We start from the raw sequence: 23980 nt of genomic DNA on the forward strand, positions 1-23980 counted from the left end.
AATGACTCCTACTTACACAGAGAGGATTTTTATTGGAGGAAGAGAATGAAGTGATTCTCACGTCAATAAGAGGCTATGTTATCTGCTTTATTAAAGCAGGAAGTAACATGAGCTTGTTTCTCTACTTGTGAGGAACTGCAAGATGGCACCTCAAGCAGTTGTTGTTTCAAAGTAGTATCCCTTTTTACACTCTATGGTCTTTTCTAGATTCCTGGATGATTGTCTAATTTCAAATATTAAAAGTAAACACTGCATGCCTGAGTATATGTGGATGTAACACTGATTCTATCACTTAGAGAGGGATATATTAGTCTTGTAAGATTTCCTCTTAATTCCTGGTTCATACTGTTTTATTCTCAAGGATTAATGGTAAGCCTTTGCTGTCTTATTTTCCAATAAGCCCTTGATGAGCTCTCTCCTTTCATGTATCTAAGATTATAAATCAATAGTATTTTTTATTTGTAACACATAAGTATGCATCAGATCTTCATAAGCAAGTACTTCCCATTTTTCTTGATCATTTCTTGGATATAGTTTTTAATTCTGCAGTGGTGGCTCAGTGGGTTAGGACGCTGAGCTTGTCGATCAGAAGGTCGGCAGTTTGGCGGGTCGAATCCCGAGTGCCACGTAACAGAGTGAGCGCCTGTTACTCGTCCCAGCTTCTGCCAACCTAGCAGTTTGAAAGCATGTAAAAATGCAAGTAGAAAAATAGGGACCACTACGGTGGGAAGGTAACAGCGTTCCGTGCGCCTTTGGCGTCTAGTCATGCTGGCCACATGACCACGGAGATGTCCTCGGACAAGCGCTGGCTCTTCGGCTTTGAAACGGAGATGAGCACCGGCCCCTAGAGTTGGAAACGACTAGCACGCATGTGCGGGGGAACCTTTACCTTTACTAAGATTTCCTCTTAATTCCTGGTTCATACTGTTTTACAGTGGCGTAGCGTGGGTTGTCAGCACCCGGGGCGGGGCAAGGCAACCGGAAGCGGAAATAGAGGGGCGGGCGGGCGGTGACGTCACGGCACTGCTGAAAAGACGCGCCCCGCAGCAGCGTAGACTTCCGCGCAGAGTCCCGCGGCGCTCTCCAAGCAGGAAGCGCAGGCGTGAGACCGCGTGCACTTGTTCACTTCGGGTTTTGGGTTTGGACCAGATATTTTCCATCGCCGGCTATCACGGAGCCGAACCGGGCGACTTTTAAGGAAGGCTCTTATTCTGGAGCAGTCCGGTGCGTTGAGAAAGAAGGGACCCCAGTTTCTTCCTTCGCGGAACTGGAATCCAAAGTCACCCTGCCGCCGCCCTCCCGCACGCCCGTCCGTCCGTCCACTACCCTTTCTGGCTCGCTCTCCCGGAGCGGATGAAGGAGACAAGGGAGGGGGCGGGGGCCGGGAGAGGGGGAGGGCCTCTGCAGCAGGGGGCCTCTCCTGGTTGGGCCCGCGTGCGCTGCCTGTCACTGGGCGGCATGTATGTCGGCGGCCTGGCCCCGCCCCGCCTCTTCGCAGCCCGCGGCGCGGACAGAAATGACACAGAGCCTCAGTGGCTACCGAGCAGCTCAGTGCGAGCGCGCCCCCCCAGATGTTGCGCCCGGTGCGGCCGGCCCCCCCTGCACCCCCCACGCTACGCCACTGCTGTTTTATTCTCAAGGATTAATGGTAAGCCTTTGCTGTCTTATTTTCCAATAAGCCCTTGATGAGCTCTCTCCTTTCATGTATCTAAGATTATAAATCAATAGTATTTTTTATTTGTAACACATAAGTATGCATCAGATCTTCATAAGCAAGTACTTCCCATTTTTCTTGATCATTTCTTGGATATAGTTTTTAATTCTGCAGTGAATTTTCCCTTTTATTTTTGTATTAACCAGTTCAGAATTTTTTGACAGGAAATTACAAATCTTGGTCAGTTAAAACATTGTCACTCTAGAAATTTCAAATCTGTGCCAGCTAAACCAAGCAAAATTGATTTAGTTTCATAAATCTTAAGCTAATTGTTTACCTATTACTGCAATGTTTTGATATAAAATCATTAATCTTTTATGAACTAAAGTATAATTTATAAAAAAGCACTTATCTATCAGTGTTTGTAGCATAAAATCTGAAGATCGGGATACTTTAATAGCTATATGTGGTGGTTGTTGATTATTTAGAATTACAATAAGCCTCTGCAAGATTTTAACCAATGTTTGTTGTGCAAAATCAGAAGCCCGTATTTGTAGTATGAAAGCAAAAAATCTCTTTGACCTAAACCCGTATTTGCGGTATTAAATTCATCAGTACAAATTATATGACTTTTTTCTCTCCCCCTTTCCAGCAAACATACAAATCAGTCATTTTCTGGCCATTTGCAGTAGGCAGAAAGGGCAAGGAAGCATTGTTCCCAGAGCCTAACATTATAAAGCACTGCCCATTTCTCCAAATTTGAACCATTGCCAAACCTTGGTGCTACTTAATTCCTGGATATATGAGGTAGTTTTTCCTTCCAACCCATTTAATTTTTAAAGAATTATACACATTTTTACGAATATAATAAGCTCTATATTGTGGCCTGTCTACCATGAAAGGCAACCAAAGTGGTGAAGTCAGCATTGCTTAATTTAATACCCTCTAGATATATTGGGATGGCAGTTTCAAGAATTCCAGGCTGTGTAACTGTTCAAAGCATTTGGGGGAAGCTAAGCTAGAAAAGCTGTGTTAGCTAAAAGAAAACATCTTAAGATACCAGGGAAACATGAGTATATTGGTATAATCCTGTGAGTCAAGCTCAGCTCTTGGTGACACATTCCTTCCTGTGGTAACAGTATGGAATTGGTTTACTATTGCCTTCTTATTATATGTTGCAGGTAGTGAATAATTCCTAATTAGAAAGAGGTGGGGATGGGGTGTTAAACTAATTTGGATACCCATATTAAGACCTCTGAAGACCAACATGAAAAAAATGATACATTTTCTGTTCATAAATGTTATACAGGTAGTCCTCAACTTTCAACAGTTCATTTAGTGACCATTCAAAGTTACAATGACATTGAGAAATGTGACTTGTGACTGTTTTTCAGACTTAAGATTGTTGAAGCATCCCCACAATCATGTGATCAAAACTCAAATGCTTGGCAACTGACTCATATTTATGATGGTTGCAATGTCCCAGGGACATGTGATCACCTGTTGTGATCTTCTGACAAGCAAAGTCAATAGGGAAGCCAGATTCACTTAACAACTGTGTTAACTAACTTAACAACTGCAGTGATTCACTTAACAACGATGGCAAGAAAGGTAATAAAATGGGGTAAAATTCACTTAACAAATGTCTTGCTTAGCAACAGAAATTTTGGATTCAATTATGGTCTAAGTCAAGGGCTACCTGAATAACAAAAGTGCACATGAAAGTGTACATGCGTTTTATAACTGTGAAACTTGATTATGCCTAATGACTTCTGATGTACACTAAGATACAACTTTCACCTTACCCAGTATCTTCCTTGTACTGTGATTTTATAATTTGCATCTTACTATTTAATTCAGATGTGGACAATTTAATAATTTAGAATACTGAAGGCTGAAAAAATAAAAGCAGTGATTATATGCCATGTTTTTGATTTCTAGCAATCACAGACTTTCTTCATGAAAAAAAACTGTAGAATCCTATACAATCTAAAATCTCTATAAAACTTTGATGGAAAAGTACCATATTCAAATTTGGGTAGGTTACAGCTGTATGTTAGAACAATTACCAGGTACTTGGTCACAGAATTATGCTAGATTCCCAAGTTTAAAAAAAATCCTGAGAAAAAGTGATAAATTTAAACAAGATCATAAAAGGATAAGGATATTTCTCTGACCCCCTTCATGGATTACTGCCTTGTCGTGGCGAAGGGGCTTGCGTAATTCAATGAAGCTATGAGCTATGCCGTGCAGGGCCACCCAAGACGGACAGGTCATAGCCGAGAGTTCTGACAAAACGTGATCCACTGGAGAAGGAAATGGCAACCCACTCCAGTATCTTTGCCATGAAAACCCTATGGACAGTACCAAAAGGCAAAACGATATGACGCTGGAAGATGAGCCCCTCAGGTCGGAAGGTGTCCAATATGCTACTGGGGAAGAGCAGAGGGCTAGTACTAGTAGCGCCAGAAAGAATGAAGCGACTGGGCCAAAGCCGAAAGGACGCTCAGCTGTGGATGTGTCTGGTGGTGAAAGGAAAGTCCGATGCTGTAAAGATTTTTTCTCCATAGGAACCTGGAATGTAAGATCCATGAATCAAGGAAAGCTGGACGTGGTGAAACAAGAGATGACAAGACTGAACATCGACATCTTAGGTATCAGCGAACTAAAATGGACAGGAATGGGTGAATTTAATTCAGATGACCATCAGGTATACTACTGCGGACAAGAATCCCTCAGAAGAAATGGAGTAGCCTTCATAGTCAATAAAAGAGTAGGAAAAGCAATACTAGGATACAATCCTCAAAATGACAGAATGATCTCAGTTCGAATCCAAGGCAAACCATTCAATATCACAGTAGTCCAAGTCTATGCCCCAACCACCAGTGCTGAAGAGGATGAAATTGACCAGTTCTATGAAGCCCTACAGCACCTTATAGAACTAACACCAAAAAATGATGTCCTTATCATCATGGGGGATTGGAATGCTAAAGTAGGAAGCCAAAAGATAACCGGAATAACAGGCAAGTTTGGCCTTGGAGTACAAAATGAAGCAGGGCACAGGCTGATAGAATTTTGTCAAGAGAATACGATGGTCATAGCAAACACTCTTTTCCAACAACCCAAGAGACGGCTCTACACATGGACATCACCAGACGGTCAACACAGAAATCAGATTGACTATATGCTCTGCAGCCAAAGATGGAGAAGCTCCATACAGTCAGTAAAAACAAGACCAGGAGCTGACTGTGGCTCAGACCATGAGCTTCTCCTTGCAAAGTTTAGGCTTAAACTGAAGAAAGTAGGGAAAAGCACTAGGCCACTCAGGTATGAATTAAATCATATCCCTGTTGAATATACAGTAGAGGTGACAAATAGATTTAAGGAATTAGATCTGATAGACAGAGTGCCTGAAGAACTATGGACAGAGGTTCGCGACATTGTACAACAGGTAGCAACCAAAACCATCCCAAAGAAAAAGAAATGCAAGAAAGCAAAATGGCTGTCTGAGGAAGCTTTGCAAATAGCTGAGGAAAGGAGGGAAGCGAAAGGCAAGGGAGAAAAACATAGATATGCCCAATTGAATGCAGAATTCCAGAGAATAGCTAGAAGAGATAAGAATGCCTTCTTAAATGAACAGTGCAAAGAAATAGAAGAAAACAATAGAATAGGGAGGACCAGAGATCTTTTCAAGAAAATTGGAGAGATGAAGGGAACGTTTAATGCAAAAATGGGCATGATAAAGGACCAAAATGGTAGGGACCTAACAGAGGCAGAAGAGATTAAGAAGAGGTGGCAAAATTACACAGAAGAACTATACAAGAATGAGCTTAACGTCCCAGATAATCACAATGAGTTGGTCACTGACCTCGAGCCAGACATCCTAGAATGTGAAGTGAAGTGGGCCTTAGAAAAGCTGAGCAACAACAAAGCTAGTGGAGGTGACAGTATTCCAGCTGAGCTGTTCAAAATCTTAAAAGACAGTGCAGTAAAAGTGCTACACTCAATCTGCCAGCAAATTTGGAAAACTCAACAGTGGCCACAGGATTGGAAAAGATCAGTTTACATCCCAATTCCAAAGAAGGGCAGTGCCAAAGAATGTTCAAACTATCGCACCATTGCACTCATTTCTCATGCTAGTAAAGTCATGCTTAAAATCCTACAAGCTAGACTTCAGCAATATGTGGATCGAGAACTACCAGAAGTACAGGCAGGATTTCGAAGAGGCAGAGGAACTAGAGATCAAATTGCCAACATACGCTGGATCATGGAGAAAGCTAGGGAGTTCCAGAAAAACATCTACTTCTGCTTCATTGACTATGCTAAAGCCTTTGATTGTGTGGATCATAACAAACTGTGGCAAGTTCTTAAAGAGATGGGAGTACCAGACCATCTTATTTGTCTCTTGAAAAACTTATATGCGGGTCAAGAAGCAACAGTGAGAACTGGACATGGAACCACTGATTGGTTCAAAATTGGGAAAGGAGTCCGGCAAGGCTGTATACTTTCGCCCTGCCTATTTAACTTATATGCAGAGCACATCATGAGAAAGGCAGGGCTAGATGATTCAAAAGTTGGAATTAAGATTGCCGGAAGAAATATCAACAACCTAAGATACGCAGATGATACCACTCTAATGGCAGAAAGTGAAGAAGAACTAAAGAGCCTCTTGTTGCGGGTCAAGCAGGAGAGTGCAAAACTTGGGTTGAAACTTAACATTAAGAAAACCAAGATCATGGCATCTGGCCCTCTCAGTTCCTGGCAAATAGATGGGGAAGAAATGGAGGTAGTGACAGATTTTATTTTCCTGGGCTCCAAGATCACTGCAGATGGGGACTGTAGCCAAGAAATTAAAAGACGCTTGCTCCTCGGAAGGAAAGCCATGGCAAATCTAGACAGCACACTAAAAAGCAGAGACATCACCCTGTCAACAAAAGTGCGTATAGTCAAGGCTATGGTCTTCCCAGTTGCAATGTATGGCAGTGAAAGTTGGACCATAAGAAAGGCTGAGCGCCAAAGAATTGAGGCCTTTGAACTGTGGTGCTGGAGAAGACTCCTGCGAGTCCCTTGGACTGCAAGGCGATCAAATCGGTCAGTCCTAGAGGAGATCAATCCTGACTGCTCTTTAGAAGGCCAGATCCTGAAGCTAAAACTCAAATACTTTGGCCACCTAATGAGAAGGAAGGACTCACTGGAGAAGAGCCTAATGCTGGGAAAGATTGAGGGCAAGAGAAGAAGGGGACGACAGAGAATGAGGTGGCTGGATGGAGTCACTGAAGCAGTAGGCGTGAGCTTAAATGGACTCCAGAAGATGGTAGAGGACAGGAAGGCCTGGAGGAATGTTGTCCATAGGGTCGCGATGGGTCGGACACGACTTCGCAGCTAACAACAACAACATTTCTCTGACAAAAATGCTCAGAATATCTAAGCAATAGCCTTTTAAGCGATAATTTTGAAAATGCAAGCTAACTATCAGTGGCGTAGCGTGGGGGGTGCAGGGGGGGCCGGCCGCACCGGGCGCAACATTTGGGGGGGCGCACTCGACGGCGCCGGGATCCGGCAGGGCGGAGGCACCGGAGCCCCAGCCGGGAAGGGCCTGATGCCCCACGGCACGCCACACACACACACACACACACACACACAAACACACATCGTGACTCCTCCGGGCCGCTCCGACCGGAAACTCCATAGGCCACAAGTCGGAGGCGCTCTTCTTTGCCCGGCCTAGAAGGCTCCGGGGAGCCAGGCCCGGCTGGAGCCTGAAGTCATCCGGTCCCCGGGGCGAGCCGAGTCCCGCCGAAGACAGCCTTCGCCAAGGCAGGGGCGATCAACTTACCGGAGCGGCTTTTTTCCCCCCCGCCTGGGTTTACATTTCATGGCTGCAAGCCCAACTCTCTTCCTCTCCGCCTCCTCCTCCTCCTCCCCCCCCCACGGTCCTCTCCCGCCCAATCGGAACCGGCTTTTTCTGCCCGGCAGAAGCCGCCGGTTGTCCAGAGAGCTCCTCTCCGAGCGCTAGCCCTGCGGAGAGGCCAGGAAGGTGAGGGGGGCGGGGACGCGCTTCAGGACAACCTCGGAGCAGGACCGGGCTTGTCTCAGCTTGTCCCTCGCCGTAAAAGGAGCCGGTCAGTTTCCTCCTGGCTTCCGGAGCGCGCTAGAGAAGGGAAGCGCGCCCCGTTGCCGCTCGCCGCGGGTTGGGAACTGCAGCGCGGAGAGAGCTATAATTATCTGGGCCTGGGAAGGGATGAGTCCTCCTCACAAAAGGAGATTCCCCTGGGTAACAGGGGTCGGCAACCTTGGCTCTTTTATGACTCGCGGACTTCAACTCCCAGAATTCCCGAGCCAGCTACGCGAGTCATAAAAGAGCCAAGGTTGCCGACCCCTGCAGTGGCGTAGCGTGGGAGGTGCAAGGGGGGTCGGCCGCACCGGCCGCAACATCTGGGGGAGCACACTCGCACTCGCAGCTCTCTGCCCTTGCCTGGCTCACTCTCTCTCACAGCAGTGCTGGCTGTGCGAATCCAATCCGAGCCGCCGGGTCACCGTCCACTGTGGAGGAGGGGGTGCCAGGCGTGCGGTGCGGTGCGGAGAGAGAGCGAGGGACTATCTGGGGGAGGGACAGTGCAGCGGCCGCCCAGCAGGTTAGGGGGCGCAAATTACTTGCCTTGCCCCGGGTGCTGACAACCCACGCTACGCCACTGCTAACTATTGTGGAACAACAATAGAATGAAGGGGAAATGCTTTCAAATTTAGAGATAGATACCAAGAATACCATGTATTAGAAAAAGAATAATTTGTTTGGAGGAAATTAAAATTGACTGCTTATTTGATGTGAACAGTAAGCAGACATTTGGATATATAATCAAAGAAGACAAGTCTAGAAAGTAGTAATAGTATTTACATATTTGGTCAATAACTAGCAAATCATTGGCCTAGAAAAAGATTGGCAAGTTTGAAAGAAGTAATAAAAAGGTGAAACACAGGAAAGGTTAGAGAGATTACTAGATTATCCTTTAAAGAACTGAAGATTTTCCTGGGAAACTGTTTGATGAAAGCATTTGTCTGCTTAGATACCAGAGGTTGGTCCAACCTGATGGCTGCATGGATATTTGCTTAAAACATAAAAGTAGAACAATATAGAAGTGCTGAATTTATAATAAATGTACACTGTTAATTTTGCAAAAGAAAAATTATGGCATTGCTTTTCAAATTACCACCCTTTCCATGCTTTCTCAAATGCTAGACTATTTTAGCTTTTTCCTGAATCAGTACCTTTTTTAGGGAATTTATACTAAAATTCACTTTCCCCCACATAGCATTCATTTATCTACAAATCTATAGATTATGTGTGAGAAAATAAGCAGACACTTAGCACTGCTAATCTCTCAAATACCATTAATTTCCAAAACAGGCAGCTTGCTGAAATCCAATCTGTCATCATAGCCACAATACAGTTAACCACACAAACTGTTTATTTCCAGCTGACATGTAATTGGTAATGATTTCAGACATCAAAAGCCTTTGAAGCATAGTACTTGGGCAGGATTTTTCAAACTTTTTCAGGTCATTCAAATCAAAAATGCTTTAAAACTTATTTTGTTGAAATATGACAAATGTCAGATTTGTTATATGTAGATTGAATACAAAGTACAGTCATGCTTCCAAAGTTATATGCTGCCAGCAGATGGCAATAGTGATGCATTAAAAAAAACCTGGTGTGTTCCTTAGTTTCTTTCACTTAAGTTGGGAAGAAACTATTGTAGAAAAAAGATTGCATTATTTTGTGAAATGGAAGTCTGCAGTAAGTTTTGAGCAATGTGCTTTAAGCATTGTGCCATGATTGAATTTTGACTGTCAAAAGAGTCCTTCCAATTGAAATTTGCTGCTGAATCATGTTGTTTCTCTAATTACTATGTTGATGTTAAGAACTGTGCATTGCTAGGTCAAAAAATGGAAAGATGGTGGACCTGGAAGAGCTTGTTTATGTGATCAAGAATGAAGTGAACAACCTGTGACAGTAACAGACAAGTTTCACATCAGAAAGGTTGATGAACAGATTAAGTGACAGATCACTTAAAGAGAAACTGCTGTCAAGCTTGGCATTTCACTGGTAGATAGGAGTTACATTACTGATATTCAATATTGAAATATTTGTGCAAGATATGTTCCTTGCATGCCAGCAGCAGATGTACCAAATGGTATTAATTACGTAGAGGGGAAAATTCGGATAATAAAAGAATTCATTTCAAGAATTATTGTCTTTTTTAAATTTATTATATCATTTAAAGTTATAGAGATAGAGGATTATTTTTAATTGAACCCTAATAAATTTGGCCCTGTTTAGCATTTTGGAATCACCCAAGGTGAGTCAGGTGCAATACTGTAAATAATTTTAAAGTAAATTTATTCACATAGATTTATACACATTTACATAGATTTGTACATATTTACATAGATTTAAAGAACACCCAATTCTGGACTTTTTACATAAAGTCAAAAAAATAAAAGAACAGACTATATGGACCTTTGGGGGATATTATTTCAGGGTGTAAGAACCATGTCCAAGAAGAAGCTACACTAATATTGATAAAAAAAGCACGATGCCAGCTCAGTACTGTGTCCTGGCTTGCAACCCAACAAGAATAGATCCAGATCATCTATTTCCTTCAGGATACTCTGGAACTGTTACATTACAATTTTTTCAACAATCGTCCCTAAAAAGAAAGGTTGGAGACTGCACAACAATTGTTCAGAATGATGGCTTCTTAAGGAGGGAACATGCTATTATGTCCTTCAGAGTCACAGGAACCACCCCATTTCTCAAAGAAGCTAATGGATTCAACCACAAGTCACCTCCCTAGTAGTTTTAACCACCCTGCAAGGGCCTAGCTTTAACAATTTCCCAACTTGCAATCTGAAAGACCTGTCCAGTTAATCAGCATAAAAATTATTAAGAGCAAGCATAAATATTCCTTATTCTACTTAAATTATATACCTCTTTCAAGTGATATTTTATTAGTTTTACCAGTTTTAGTAGTAATCCATAGCATACAAGATATAGTTTTTATAATTGTTTCCCACTACCTATATGCTATCTTTCTCTTTTCCAATAGGCAATTAGATTCATTAGGTTGGATTAGCAAACTGGGTTACAATATTGTAGAGAGAAGCACTCTTCACTTTGGCCATATCTGAGAAAGTTTGTTTTCAGGAAGACGAAATTGATATTAAAAAATTCATAGTTGTTTAAATTTAGTTTAACTGTACAGAAAACAAACCAATTATAAAACTTGTACAAAATTAATTCAGTTCTAATCTTATTTTTTATATTCCGAAAGATGCTAAGACAGACTGTAGAGAAATATGTCTGACCTGGGGACTTGATGGCACAGTGGCATAATGACGCTGAAACTGCTGGCTAGAAATGGTCTGCACTCCAGCAGTTTGAGCCTAGCTCCAGAAACAGTGTGAGCTCCCGTCACTCATTCCCTAGCTCCTGCCCACCCAGCAGTTTCAACGCAAGCAATACTGCAAGTACATAAATGGGTGCCACTTTGGTGGGGAAAATCTTACTGTGTTCATGTGTGTGCAGAGAGCTGAAGCTGGTGCTGGGCTTGGCCGAACACAAGGCAACGTAACATGAACTGAGGTGAGACTGGCGGAGCAGCCAGCAAGCTGAGCTCTGCTAGTCAGCTGGTGTAAGCTAGTTTGCTCCCTTTGGTGCATCAAGGATAGGCATGCCAGTGTTGAACAGAAGGAACTAGCTGTCAGGATTGCATTGTCTAGCATTTATAGATTTCCCTGACATTGTATACCAGGCATGTCAAACTCGCAACATCACGCGACGTATCGGAACTTTTTCCCATTGCCAAAAATGGGATGGGCGCGGTTTCTCTGTGATGCTTCGGCCTGTAGGCTGGCAGTTTGACACCCCTGTTGTATACCATACACTAAATAAATAAATGTCTGACCTTTCTTCTATTACTCTGCAGACATGAATCATCCTACAATTTGACATACCTTCAGCTCTCAGACTGTGTATTTAGAATGCATTTAAATAAACTGCCACACGAATTAATTACTAGTTAGCAGGCAGCAGATCTATTATGACTGTAAAAAAATAAGCTAACTGAAAACAAGCTGTACTATCTGTAAGTGGTCTCCTTTAAATTAAATTACTGTTTCTAAGTCTACAAATCTAGATTCCCACAATATCATTTAAAAATAAATTTATAATTTCAGAAGTCAATTTTAAACATTTATGTTAAAATGTACAGTGTACATAATGCTCTTAATAAGAGTAGTACAATGCATTTCTTACCAAGTTACAATTTATTAGACAACTGAAACCACAACTGACTTCAAAACCATAATATTTACTCAGTGTATATTTTTGTCTTCTAGGGCTATTTGACTTTTTAGTGGGCTTTCCCATCCTTGTCAATTATTGCAAGCAAATGTGGTCAGAAGCTTCAATTTGCTCAGTAAGTGGACAGGTTAATATCATATTTGGCTATGAATTAAAGAATTTCACTGTAGTTAATTCATTAGGTTAATTTAATAGAAAGTATTTAGATCTGGGAGGGGCCAGTTTGTTTCGTTGCTATTGTTGTTAGTTGCAAAGTCGTGTCCAACCCATTGCGACCCTATGGACAACGTTCCTCCAGGCCAGGGGTAGGCAACCTTGGCTCTTTTATGACTCATGGACTTCAACTCCCAGAATTCCTGAGTCAGCCAGCTGACTCAGGAATTCTGGGAGTTGAAGTCCATGAGTCATAAAAGAGCCAGGTTGCCTACCCCTGCTCCAGGCCTTCCTGTCCTCTACCATCTTCTGGAGTCCATTTAAGCTCACGCCTACTGCTTCAGTGACTCCATCCAGCCACCTCATTCTCTGTCGTCCCCTTCTTCTCTTGCCCTCAATCTTTCCCAGCATTAGGCTCTTCTCCAGTGAGTCCTTCCTTCTCATTAGGTGGCCAAAGTATTTGAGTTTTAGCTTCAGGATCTGGCCTTCTAAAGAGCAGTCAGGGTTGATCTCCTCTAGGACTGACCGGTTTGATCGCCTTGCAGTCCAAGGGACTCGCAGGAGTCTTCTCCAGCACCAGAGTTCAAAGGCCTCAATTCTTTGAACAGCATAAAATGAAAACAAAAACCTCTTCCTGCCCTGTTCCGAGGACCAATTCTCCTTCCTCCCAAGCCCGCCCTTTCTTCTGTTGTCTTACAAGACTGACCAAGCACTGCGGTTGCGCGCCAGCAGAGAGACGCGCAGTGAGGCGCAGGGCGCCTGCGCAGTTCTCTCTCTCTTTTTGTTTTTTTTCCACGCGTGCTGCTGTTGCTGCTGGGGGAGGCTGTTACTTCGTCTGCGTGGTGTCTCCCTGAACCACGTCCCGGGGTTGCGTCGTAAGAGCCGCTGTGGGTTGGGAGCTCTTGTTCCCTTTCTTCGGGCTGACCTGTCCGTCCTTCCTTCCTGGCCCGGCGTGTCTTGGTGTTTCAACTCCTTCGGGGAAGACGAGAGGTAAAAACATCATCTCGCCATGGAGGACTTCCGCGCGAGCGCTGGGAATATTCCGGTATATTAGCTCTCCCCAATCGAGCCCTTAATCCGTAATAATCAGGGCGGCCATCTGGAAGACAACTCGATTGGGGAGGGTACTGCCGTCCCTTCGCGTGGCCTGGATGTTTCCGCCTCCTCCTCCCCCCCCCCCACCTTTCCTCCTGTTAGGTACTTCCAGGCCCCCTCGGAGGGAAATCCTTAATACCTTGCAGGTACATGCTCCTCTGGAGTCCTTGGGGCACTCTGAGCTTGGTTGTTTTGCCCATGTTTTATTATAAAGATAGTCTGTTCTTGCAGCACAGGCTTCTCTGCCCTTCGGTGGGATGGAGAAGGGGGTGGGGATTCAATGCAGAAGGAAAGGAGAAAGGACACCTAACGATCGTCGATATCCGGCCATTGAATGAAGCTCAGGGCAAATGCCGTCGTACGTAGTAGCCACGCTCTCTTTGTAAAAGGTTTGGAAAGAAAAAGAGCACAGGCTCCCCTCTTCTGCCCGCTTTACCTTGTGCGTGTAAAGGGAGTCCGACTGAAGACTGTTTTGGGGGAAAGCGGGATTTTAACATTGAGAGAAAAAAATGTTGAACTCGCATCAAAACGTTTCAGACAGTCTCGGAAGGTCTCAGTAAGTGTTTCCCAACCTTAGGAACTTGAAGATGCGTGGACTTCAACTCCCAGAATTCCCCAGCCAGCATAGCTGGCTGGGGAATTCTGGGAGTTGAAGTCCACGCATCTTCAAGTTCCTAAGGTTGGGAAACGCTGAACTGTCTGCTGCTATACGTTTTAACGCGTTACAGTTCTTAACTGAAATATTTGTAATCTTTCTCACAACCTACCTGCATCCTTTGTCTTCCTTTGCCTTTAAGCCACGCCACATCTGATGAAGTGTGCTGCAGTTTACAAAAGCTTGTGCCTTTTAATCAAAGGCGTTAATGGGGAAAGGTGCTATCTTCTGTTGTTGTTTTTTTTGCCACCATAGACTAACGCTGCTCTCCTCTTGCAGTGGAGGCAATAACTGAGGGTAGTAAATCTTTTCAAGGCTGAAAAGTCCTAAAACTGGTGGGATATCTGTGTAAATATGTATTAGGACAGATTTCAGATTCTCCTACTATGACATTCTTGTAGCAAAACGTTGTTTGTGCTAAAGATCTTCCACTCTTCATCTTTTCTAATGTTTAATGCATGCCTTTGTTGAGAAAGAAATGTAGGTAAAGCTACTAACAAAAATAAGAATTATTGCATTTGCAGGCACTCGTGTGAGAGTTAATGAATAGCCACATTAGATTTTTCTCTTGGGAGTCAGTTCTTAGTCTCAAGTGATTTACAGCTCAAATATAGTTGCATTTCTTATTTGACTTGGATTTACCTGGTTTGTTTCAGAAACAATTCTTGTGATCTTTTGTTTGTGATTGGAAGCTCTGTTTTCAGTTAATATTTTCCATCTGAATCATCCCTCCTTCCCCCCCCTCCAAATGTTAGTGGGATTTACCTTCTTTGCTTTTTATGTTAGCCTCTTTTTTCTTATGTGTTTTAATAAAGGGACAAATATTCTGTTTTTCTAAAATGTGGAAGGGGATTCTTGTCAGTGTTTATAAAAGGCCCATTACTTTTCCTCATAATCTGTTGACCAGCAACATTGAATGCAGTATGTTTTTATAGTATAGCCAATATTTTTGAAATTGTTTACTGAGGATTTTTTTATACAACAGAAGAAATTGCTGGAAGGTTAAAATTAAGTGCACAGTTTGTTTATGATATTGCACCAATTAACAGTCTTACAAGGTAATTTGGTAAATTAATATTCAGATCACAGAAGATTAAAAGTCTTTACACTGTGCTGATTAGGCCACCTTTGGAGGGCTGTGTCCAATTATCGATGTAATATTGTAGATACCCTTGAACTATGTCATTCATTATGGATGACAAACCGGAGCATGTCCAGATGAAAGTAATCATGATTAAGAGTTTTGAGAAGTAACTCATTTAAGAATCTGTTGAAAGAGTATGTATTTAGTTTGATAAAGATCAAATGAAAAAATGTCTCTACATGTCAAACTCTGATGCAGAAATGGCCTGAGATTTGTTATATGGGGCATTAAATAGTAGGATTAGAAACAGTCCACTGAAGCATCCAGATTTCAGCTAAATATTAGAAAATTCTGAATGAGCTTTTGGAAGGGATGCAGACAACCCTGCCCACGTTTAAGATCATGATTGCAGTCAAAGAGTATTTATTACATTTGCTTGCTGCCCATCTCAATGCAAGGTGACTCTGGATAAAAAGTGTGCTGAATCTACAACCCAGGATAATTTTCATCCATCCAACCTAATTCTAGACAGGTGGTATAGAAATCACCTGAAAAACATGACATCCATATCACTGATTGGTCACTTTGAATTTTGTTTCTTGTAAACTACCTCTGCTTCCCAAGGAAACTCTCTATTGGATTACAGCAGGGGAGTCAAACTGCCAGCCTGTGAGCTGGTTTCATCATACCGAAGCCGCGCCCACCCCATTGCCGGCAATGCAAAAAGAGTCATGATATGTTGCAACACGTCACATGACGTGGCGAGTTTGACACCCGTGGATTAAAGTATCCTTAGGAACCTAGCACAGAGTGAAAGCTAATGTAGTCCTAGGGCAGGGATAGGCAACCTCGGCTCTTTTATGACTCATGGATTTCTTTTATAACTCATGGCTCAGGAATTCTGGGAGTTGAAATCCATGAGTCATAAAAGAGCCAAGGTTGCCTACCCCTGTCCTAGGGTATTCTCAAATGTCACGATTCCTAATAAGTAAATAAGTATTAATTAGTTTATTTTAAATGATAGCTGACCATTTTGGACTTTTTTCTTCTGGAATTTTTAATGTTCTGTAATTGGCATTGAAGCTAATTTCACTATTCTGTATACGTGTGTGTGTGTGTGTGTGTGTGTAATTTTTTTTTGGCTTGCTAACAAAGAATAAAGGGAGCTGCCACTGCTGTGGCTACTGCCTGTAGATGGCCTTGGGCTAGGCTGAAACAGGAAATAAGATTTGTCCCATGTCTGGGACTAAGCAAGTGTATTCTGAATGCTTAACAGACATTTAACATATGTATATATGTATGTATGTATGTATGTAAAGGTAAAGGTTCCCGACTCTAGGGGCCGGTGCTCATCTCCGTTTCAAAGCCGAAGAGCCAGCGCTTGTCCGAGGACGTCTCCATGGTCATGTGGCCGGCATGACTAGACGCCAAAGGTGCACGGAACACTGTTACCTTCCCACCATAGTGGTCCCTATTTTTCTAATTGCATTTTTACGTGCTTTCGAACTGCTAGGTTGGCAGAAGCTGGGACGAGTAATAGGCGCTCACTTTGCTACGCGGCATTCGGGATTCGACCTGCCAAACTGCCGACCTTCTGATCGACATGCTCAGCGTCCTAAACCACTGAGCCACTGTGTCCCTTTATATATGTGTGTGTGTGTGTGTGTGTGTATATGTATATATGTGTGTGTGTGTGTGTGTGTGTGTGTGTGTGTATTGTTAGTTGCGAAGTCATGTCTGACCCATCGCGACCCCATGGACAATGTTCCTCCAGGCCTTATATATATGTGTGTGTGTGTGTGTGTGTGTTATGCTATCATGAAGCTGTAATCTGAGGCATAGGTACAATATAAATCCCACTGTAATATTTTTCATAAATAGGATTTCAGATTGGATCACAGCCATATATTAATAAACATCACTCATTAGTTTGATATTTGCAAAAACATGGATATTTGTGAGAGACTCCTAAAAGGTTTAGTGGCATACATGGATGGGGAAAAGCTGCCTTAGCTACTGAAATGTAAAGATATGATTACTAGAGCCTACAATCTGATATGGAAAAGAAGAATGAAATATGTATATTTATAAAATGTCACTTTCTGGCATTACACAGGTGCACCCTTATTTCTGAGTAGTTCATAGGCTGAAATAATTTAATTTTTAGAGAACTGCAATGTGGTCTTCATGGAGCTGCCCATAATGAGTGTCTTGAATTTCAATCCAGAAATCAGTGGCCAACCTACATAGTGCACAATGCCAGGTGATATTAAAAGTATTGCACAGATATTAAGTTATTTTCTGGGCATAATTTAAGGGATTGTTTTTACTGCAAAACCCTAAATAGCTTGGAGTCTGTCTGTGGTATATTTTGCTATGAACGTGCTTGGTCATTAAAGACCATCCTCAAGTTATCTCCAGTTTTTGAGTTTTTTTCTGTGACACATGATGAAGGGGATGACCTTTTCTGTGTTATTCCACCCCTTTGCAGTTGTACTCAGCTCCCATATTTTCTACTTTTAGGAAAGAAATGCCAACTTTTCTCTTTACCAGCCTTTTTAATATTTAACTGGTATTTATCAGATTTTGTTTCTTTGTTATTGTTAGTTATTTTGAGTGGACCTATCATAGGCCTCAGATTTCATATAGGAAATTCCAGTTCAAAGCACTGTCTTTGGATTGGTCTCAAAACCTAGAGCAGCATGTCAGACTCGTGATGTCATGTGATGCTGTGTGACGTATCATGACTTTTTCCCCATTGCCAGCAATGGGTTGGGTGTGGTTTCGTCGTGGTGTATCTAGCCTGCGGGCCAGCAGTTTGACATGCCTGCCTGAATTCATCAAAGTAATGACAGTCCTTGTGGAATGCTCTGGGTCCCAGTGTTTGCTTATATGTTCTGCTTATCTTATCAGAACTCTCTCTGTGGAGAAAGCAGTGAGAGGCTTCAACTTGATGCTTCAGAACCTCCAGAGCACAATAATGTGGTAACACTTACTCAAATAATACTCACAACCTCAAAGTTGATGATGCTACATCTGGGAGTTGCTGAGTGACGTGGTTATAAAAACAGGACTACTTAAGGTAATGTATCTCGGGATTCTATCCCACCAGCTTCAAGGATCTGTAGGAGCTACTCTAGAATCCAGGAGGCCAACCCTCATGAAGCTGACAAGATTATATGAATTAATAATCATGACTGTAGCCTCAATACAGTGAACCATTTCCACTCCAGGGGCTTCTCTTTCAACTCAGTCAGTCTGAAATCGTGTACCTTCCAGATATTTTGAATTACAACTCCAACAAATGCTTAGCGTTGGCCAGTTCTACTAAAGAACATTACCTTAAGAAGTCCTGTAATCTTCCCAATAGGCTTATCTGATTACAACTAGTACACTATTAGGCAATTTCTTATTTATGCGTAATGGCCTATATTATGTCTACAAGCCAACTTTTATATATATATATATATATATATATATATATATATATATATATATATATATATATATATATATATATATATATATATATATATATATATATATATATATGGATCCTTGGTTTTTCGGGTTTTTCCCCGCGTAGAATTAAAGGTGTAGGCGCAACGTTTCGATGGAATCCCATCCATCATCATCAGGCTTCTGTTTCCTTCTTCTGGGAGAAGCATGTGGCTGTTTGTTCCTCTTTTTTAAACTGCCAGAGGGGGTGTGTTCTGTGGAGGTGTGCTCTGATTGGGTAGGGGACCAAGTGTGTTCTGATTGGGTGGGAGTGTGTTTTGAATGGTGGGGGTGTTCTGATTGGGTGGGGGTGTGTTCTGAGTGGATGGGCTGGTCTCAGCTGCCAGCTCCAGACCTGAGCTGGTGAGTTGTGCTGCTTTTGTTCGGCTTCGTGTTTGTGGTGGTGCCATGTTTTTATAGTGGGTGTCAGTTTGCTTATTGTGTGGTTTGGAGGGGTTTAAAGTGGCTGATGTTGCAGCTGTAGTTAGGTTTCTGTTTTGTGGTTGTGTGTCTTTATCGTTGTGGGTTCGGATTTGCTTTTTGAATGGTTGTGTGGTGGTGATGTCATGTGATGTTATCATGAGTTTGGGTCTGGTATCATTCTTGGTGGTTGGGCTTCGTCTGTCAATCAAGTTTGGGTCTGGTATCATTCTTGGTGGTTGGGCTTCGTCTGTCAATCAAACTCATGATAACATCACATGACATCACCACCACACAACCATTCAAAAAGCAAATCCGAACCCACAACGATAAAGACACACAACCACAAAACAGAAACCTAACTACAGCTGCAACATCAGCCACTTTAAACCCCTCCAAACCACACAATAAGCAAACTGACACCCACTATAAAAACATGGCACCACCACAAACACGAAGCCGAACAAAAGCAGCACAACTCACCAGCTCAGGTCTGGAGCTGGCAGCTGAGACCAGCCCATCCACTCAGAACACACCCCCACCCAATCAGAACACCCCCACCATTCAAAACACACTCCCACCCAATCAGAACACACTTGGTCCCCTACCCAATCAGAGCACACCTCCACAGAACACACCCCCTCTGGCAGTTTAAAAAAGAGGAACAAACAGCCACATGCTTCTCCCAGAAGAAGGAAACAGAAGCCTGATGATGATGGATGGGATTCCATCGAAACGTTGCGCCTACACCTTTAATTCTACGCGGGGAAAAACCCGAAAAACCAAGGATCCACATACAGGCACCCGCGAAAACCTCATAAAACATATATATATATATATATATATATATATATATATATATATATATATATATATATATATATATATATATATATATATATATATATATATATATATAACATAAACACCTTGATTTTTGGTAAACAGCATGTTGTCTGCATTTATGTTTACAAAGTAATCACTAACAGTTTCTGTATTCCAAAATCGACATAAAAGCTTTGCTTGATTTTCTGTTTTTCCAATAATATTCTCTTTGCAACCTTAAATTAATACAATTCTTATTAACTTGATAGGTAACAAATATAAAGATTTTCTAAAATTTCTACCAATAATAATCACATCAATATCATGTTTCTTTTCTATCTAGTCATCTTGGTTGCCTCGTCATGAATCCTGTTTACAATTATTTAAATTTATTTTTCCCTACAATGTTCAAAACGTTCTTATTGGTTAAAATTTTCCCAGAGTTAATTACCTTAAAATATTTAAATCTATTTTCATGTGTTTAAAAAGTAAGTAAGACACACAAGAAAAATAGAAAAAGAAAAGACAAGAGAGAGAAAAAGAAGGGAGAGAAAAATAAGGAAATAATATACTACTTAAAATACATATCCCTCTTGAACTAGTATACACTTATTTCCATTTTTTCTGTTCTTTTTACTTATAATTAAACCTATGTTTAATCTTTAAATGTTCCATTTAATAAATCCAATCGTCTAATCCAGACATGTCAAACTCATGTCATGTGACATTGTGCGACATACCGGAGCTTTTTCTCCATTGCCGGCAATGGGGTGGGTGGGGTTTCTTTGTGACATGTCTGGCCCATGGGCTGGCAGTTTGACACCCCTGATCTAATCTTTTAACTCTGTTCAAAACATTTTTTTCCTTTTTAGTTATCCATTAGAATCTTCTTAAAATCAATTACATTTAAATGTCTAAAACATTTCCTTTTTATTGATCATCCCAAACATTTTTGTATTTCTCATATCAAAAGAGAAAAGAAAAAATACTGTTTTACTTGGAGGGTTCATCCCTCTTAATCTAAAATCTTTCTTTTCTTCAACCATATTCAAACAAATGTTTAATTTTTAAATATCCCCTCTGATACACCCCATCATCTAATTCCTCAATTCTCACTTTAGCCCTCTTCTTTTGCTAAGTATCTTTTCCAATCAATATATTTCTTTGAATCAAAAGAGTCTTTCCATAATCTTATAAATGTTGTTATAGTTAATAGTAGGCAAATCAAACATCATGTTTTTGTAAAAAGATTTTGCCCCTTCATATTCATTGAAGATTTCTCTCATCATCCCTTGTATCCCCATTTCTTGTGGTACTCCCAACAGCTCAGCAATCCATTTTGTCAAATCTTTTTCCTTATCCTCAAATTTACTTAGTGGTTTTAGAGTATAAGTTGTCTTTTCCATGTTCAATATTTCTTGTAAGTCCTTCTCCACTTGAGTCTCCACTAATTTATATTCAGTTGTCTGCTTTACATGATCTTTCTCTCTCTTTTTTTCTGATCATTTAATTGTTGTGATATTAAATTGAGAATGGATTCATTTAAATTTTCAAATTCATTTTTAATTTCTTCATGGTTTGAAATTAATATCATTTGTATTTGTCGAACAGAACATATACAGCCCAGAAAGAAAAGCCTGTTGTGACCTTCAGGGCTTTGATTAAATAAAGAGCAGCTGTAACAAAGAAAAGAAAACATTGTGGACTGTCTACAAAGTGACAACTATAAAACTTGAAAAAAATTGACCTTCCTGGATTATAAATATTTTTTAAATTGTGATTTTAAAGTGATTGGCAAAGAAAGGATTTTTGGTCATTATGCAGCATCAGAGATCTGCAGAAAGAACATATCAAGAAAAAATAAATATCATGGGAAATGTATGTTCTACAAGCCAACTTTTGCTCATGCAGTGGTAATTGCCTTGTTCTGTCTGGTCCTGCATTTCTCTAGGTGTCCCCAAATTTCCTTGAGAGAATCTCAGCTCTCCTGGGTTAACCAGTCAGGAAACACAATTGGAGAAGCTTCTTTATTGTAAGGCTACATTAACAGAATCTTCCAGATTCCTATTCTATTCTATTCTATTCTATTCTATTCTATTCTATTCTATTCTATTCTATTCTATTCTATTCTATTCTATTCTATTCTATTCTATTATTGTCTGAAGATACAAACTTTCCACTGGCACTTTTAGCTTCCTGAACAATTAGGGCAGGTTCTTCCTAAATTGTTTTCCTCTGACTGTTAATCAATTAGGGTTCCTGCCTCTCTTGTCTGATTATTTCCTAGTTATCTCTTCGCTTCATCCACAAAGTCATCCACACATTCCAAATACATATAGAACAAATATAGGGGATCTGCTCCTGTTGCCTGCTATTAAAAGATTTGTCACAAACATAATTTGGGCATGTAACAAATAAGATATTTAAGTAAGCATGACCTTATTTTTTTCAATTCATTGCCTTATTTCTTCAGTTGACAAATAAGCTATGAACTCAGATAGTCTTCCCTCCACTTTATATAATGATAGTGGTATTTTAGAAGAATTTTTAAAAAAAAAAATTAAAAAATTTTTTGGATCTGTGTCTCTTATCATGACACCACATACGGTGATTTGGAAATGTTGGGAAACAAACAGCCTAAAGGAGTGTATGCTGTCAAATACATTATATGCTGTTAAAAAAACCAAAGATGAATATATCCCTTTCAGTCAATATTTCTAGGATCACATTAAATATTTTCTGTAAACTTGTGGTTTCAAGGCCTCTGCCTTTTTTTGATTGACTTTTAAAAACAGGAATTCAACCAACTTCAGTTCTTCATAACTCATATTTCTTCAGATGTGTTATATTCTAACTTCAACCATGTAACTCCTACTGAGAATAGCATGTTGGGAATTCTCTCTCAGCATATTGTTCTCTTTCCTAAACCAAAGAATAGTTGGAGAAAACCCATAAATGGAATTGAATGACTTTTGGCATCTGGCCAGCTCAGCTCTATCCAGTTGCCCTGACTCTGTCCCAAATTAAGGGATTACAGGATCATAAAAAGAGAGTTTAATGGCTTTAAAAATGTAAGTTATATTTATAGAAATAATTTTTAAATGAGAATGTATGTATTTCAAATGGGAAGGAAGCTCAGTGTTGAAATGGGGAAACATATTTATGCATACTTAATCAGCCACAAATCAAAAATGAAAAAAGATGTTTAATTCAATTTTGATTACCTAAGATTTGGATTCAATGACATAAGCCTGCCAACAGATGTTATTCATTAGCAGAATGGATTTTTAATTGATTCTACCACTTCCCACATACATAAATAAAATTGTCCCGGAAGGCTAGTTTGGAAGAGATTGATAGGAAGTGGCATGTGAGCAGGGTTTAAAAATGACTTTTGTCCAATGGTTTATTCTGTCTGAATGTTCATAACCAAACATCAATTGGATGAGCTGTTCTTTCCTCAGTAAATACTTACATTCTCTCCTCAATAAATACTTAAACTTTTGAATACAGCTGGAAGGGACCTTAAAGGACTTCTAGTCAAACTGCCTGCTCAAGCTGGAGACCTTATACTATTTCAGACAAGTGGCTGTCCAGTCTCTTCTTAAAGACTTCCAGTGATGGAGCACCCACAACTTCCAATGGCAAGCTGTTCCACTGGTTAATTGATTAACCAATTTGTGCAGTCTGATATTAAACTGAAAAAATAAAGAGAAGGAAGTTATCCACACAATTAAAGTTGCCAAGTTTGAAAAACATAGTTTTAGATCAATCACTGCTGTCTCACTCTTAACATTCCTCAGACTAATAACTCTAAATAAGGGGCAACCCTGGTATGCTTTCTTGAGCTTCCAGAGGAAAGAGTAATGAAATAATAACAAAATGATCTTTAAAAATAGTGGTGGATTTTAATTGTAGAAAGGCAATGTGAATTTCACAATTATGTGAATATATTTCTATAAATAAGATTAAAATACTTTATGAGATTTATAAAGTAAATAAATATTTGACATAATACTAGCAACAGCTCATTTTGCTAGAATTAGCTTTGTATAATTTATCAATATATAGTAACAATTTGAGGTTATTTAAAGCTGAGTTTTAGATATGTGCAAAAGGAATGCCATTTGTATAACACTTAGATGTTTAGTTCAAGTATATTGATAAATGGAATTTCCCATCAACTACGTTCTGTTCCCTTGTGAGAATCCTAGTGTCACTCTATATAATGAT

The 23980-nt window shown here is 40.6% G+C and overlaps 1 protein-coding gene across 5 annotated transcripts in view; it reads left to right on the forward strand.

Moving 5' to 3' along the window:
• Positions 1-12959: 12959 nt before the first annotated feature.
• Positions 12960-23980, forward strand: part of NDRG3 (NDRG family member 3) — a 41764-nt gene continuing 30743 nt past the window's right edge. For 4 of the 5 annotated variants that reach the window (XM_083358996.1, XM_083358992.1, XM_083358995.1 and 1 more), the window contains exon 1: positions 12960-13160. The gene's annotated coding sequence lies outside the window, so the exon portion shown is untranslated. Of the gene's footprint in view, positions 13216-23980 lie in introns of all 5 variants that reach the window. The other variant, XM_083358993.1, reaches the window with a different exon arrangement.

The sequence above is a fragment of the Vipera ursinii genome, assembly GCF_947247035.1.
Source record: "Vipera ursinii genome assembly, chromosome: 3".
NCBI classification, from domain to species: Eukaryota; Metazoa; Chordata; class Lepidosauria; order Squamata; family Viperidae; genus Vipera; species Vipera ursinii.